Below are 3308 nucleotides of genomic sequence, written 5' to 3' on the forward strand. Positions count from 1 at the left end.
ATTTTCCATTCCTTTCTTGATAATTCCTAACTTTTTTTTTTTAAACTTTATTTATGAAGAAAGAAACTTAGGCATAAAACAGAAAAACAACAAATGTCAGCAAAGTTAGCATAAAAGTTCAGCCTTACTTCCTCTCCTTTATAAGTGTTATCCCCCACAAGATCTACAAAAAAACAAACTAGACAACAACTGATCTCTCTCCCCTCCTGTCCTATATCTGTTGAACAACCTGGTCACATTGCAGGAAATCCCTCCACAAATCTACATACAGTTTTTTAGAACTTCATTGACAGGTTGCGGGATGCATACATTCCCATGTGGCCATTTGAGTCATACTGGACAACCAGTGCTTCACTGATGGGGACTCTTGTTTGAGAGAGTCCAGCACTAAGTGAGGTAGAATCCTATATAATAAAAGGCTAACTCGCGCATGCGCAGTTCTATTTGCGTGTTCCGTGCGCTGTAGGTCTGTGGCCGAAGGAGTGCGCATGCGCGCGAATACGTCACCACCCGATCGCCTCCACAAGCCGGACCGCAGCCACACGACGTTCTCCGTTTCTCCTGTCGCCGCCACCGATCTCCGTTTCTCCTTTGCCGACCACCCCCTTCTCTTCCCGCGGGCCCGAATGGCGATTCCAGCAGCGTGTACATCAATCTCCACACGCTGCTTCGGGCCCTTCTACTGCCCTGATTTGCTCTGCCGCGTCTCTGATGATGTCATCAGGGACGTGCCAGAGTAAATCAGGGCAGAAGGGCCCGAAGCAGCGTGTGGAGATTGATGTACACGCTGCTGGAATCACCACCTTTGTAGTCCGGCCCGCGGGAAGGGGAAGGGTAAGGGACAGGGGGGGGGGGTAGAGGAAACGCTAATGCTGCTGCACAGGGAACTGGTGGTGGGGGAGGGAAATGGAGGGGAAGGGAATGCTGCTTTGGACGGACAGACAGACAGAGAGAGGAAGGGAAACACAAAGAAAATAAGAAATACACAGGGGCAGGTGCTCAGAGAACTGGTGTGGGGGGAGGGGGATGGAATGCTGCTTTGGATAGGCAGAGAGAGGAAGGGAAACACAAAGAAAATAAGAAAGACACAGGGGCAGGTGCACAGGGAACTGGTGTGGGGGGAGGGGGATGGAATGCTGCTTTGGACAGACAGACAGAGGGAGGAAGGGAGACAGAAAGGAAAGAAGAAAGACACAGGGTCAGGGAGATACACAGAAAGACAGACAGGCAAAGGGGGCCAGGGACAGAGACAGACAGAAAGGACAGCGGGAGCCACGTCAGGAGGGGTGCGGGATGCAGCAGTGGGAACTTTTCCAATGGGTGCAACTGGGCAGCTGTCGGGAACCTCTGATCAGGGGCAGAGCAAGGTAAGAGTATCATAGGGATAAGAAGGAGGAGGGAGGATAAAAAAGGAAGGGATGCCTACTGCTGGACAGGGGGAGAAGGAAAGAGGTGCTGATGGACAGGGGGGGATGAAGAAAAAGGAACGGAGGCCTAATGTTGGACAGGGGGAGAAGGAAGGTGCTGCTGGACAGGGGGGAGGTAAAACAAAGGGAGAAGGGCTGCTGCTGCATAAGGAGAGCAGTGAAGGGATGGTGGTGGACACAGTGGAGGTAAAAGGAAGGGAAAATGGACAGGGGGAGCAGGCAAGGGGTGGTGATGGACAGCCAAGGAAAAAGAAAGGCAGAAAGAAAGAAAGCGGCTAAGGAGAGAGAGAGAAAAAAAGACAGACACACACACATATGTTCTAGCACCCGTTAATGTAACGGGCTTAAAGACTAGTGTAGTATAAATGTGTGGTGATGATGGGAGATGGTTTAGAAATGCAGGACTAAACATGATGGATCCCAGGGTAAAAACCTGCTGGTTAGGGTAGGTAGGTTTGGGGTACCCTGTGCCTGGAAGCCCAAGACCAATTTACCTGGTTGATCTCGCTCCCCCCCCACACACACACACACTGCAGACCTGCCCCAGTCTCCTGTATTCAGCAGGTCTCATTCCCTCCCAATGATGGGCCGGGATCTCCTGTTGAGTTGCTGCCACGGCAGGGGAAGACAGGAAAGGTCTTCATAAAAGGTGGTTTCCTCTTGCTGCTAATCCCATGATTTTGATGAAGGTCTTTCCAGCTGCCAGGGCATTGGGAGGCAACTTCTTTGTTTCCGGCTGCCACCTGGTTGTGGAGAGGGCTGGGAGCCAACCTTGAATCTCCTGTTGAGTGGCTTAGGTCCCCTTGACAGCTCTACCATTGCCAGCCATGATGGCTTCATTCTAGAGCCTTTGTCACCGTCCCTGCAATTTCCCCAGCCCATCCCCATGAATTTTGTCCCTGCCCCTTTCCTGTAAGCTCTGCCTTAACCACACAAGCCTTAATTGAACGCCTTTGATTTTAAAGTGTTTTGAGGCTTGTGCAGATGAGGATGGAGCCTGCAGGAATGGGGCGGGGACGGGAAAGTGAGTTCCCATGGGGATGGAGAAAAATTTGTCCCCACATCATTCTCTACTCATACCTCCCCCATTAATGAGGTTCTAAAGTCAAATTTAAAACGTATTCGTTTAATACAAAATACAGCAGTGCCTTTAATTTTTGGTCTGAAGAAGTATGATCACATCAGTCTTTTTTTATCAGCAGCTGCATTGGTTGCCTTTTGAAGCACATATTCTTTTTAAGTTTAGTTGTCTTTGCTTTAAAGCTCTTTTCGGTCTGGCTCCAAGTTACTTAGCCTCCCAATTTACCTGTTATGGATCAGTAAAAAACACCCGTAATGATTTTATGTTTATGTACCCCTCTATCAAGTTCTGTCGATTCAAGAGATTTTTAAATAAGACATTTGCTTTTCAATTAGGAAAACTGAATTCTTGGTTGACTCCTATGATCTTTCAAATATTTTCACATACGGCTTTTAGAAGGATTTTAAAAACATATCTGTTTGATACATTTATTACATAATTGTTCTTTAACTTCAATTTTATTATGTTAAATGTGTATATTTCACTGATTGTCCAGTTCTTTTTTGTGAACCGCCCGGATCTTTGTGGGTGGGCGGTATACAAGAATAAAGTTATTTATGATTAAATTCCTTGCTATTCTAGTCTTTTCAATGCAGCCACTTCATTTCTCTTTGCTTTTTATGTCTGTCTGTCGAGTTGTCTAATAGAATCTGTTGTATCTGTCTTCTCCTCTTGGCAGTTTCCATGGCTTTCCTAGAGCTCTTGTTTCCCGGGTTTAGACGCGATTAGGTCATGTGAAGTAAGGGCTGGCAACCTGTGACTTCTTCAGATTCTTGTAATTCTGGCAAGGTCACATGATC

The sequence above is a fragment of the Geotrypetes seraphini genome, chromosome 1 (genome assembly GCF_902459505.1).
Source record: "Geotrypetes seraphini chromosome 1, aGeoSer1.1, whole genome shotgun sequence".
NCBI classification, from domain to species: domain Eukaryota; kingdom Metazoa; phylum Chordata; class Amphibia; order Gymnophiona; family Dermophiidae; genus Geotrypetes; species Geotrypetes seraphini.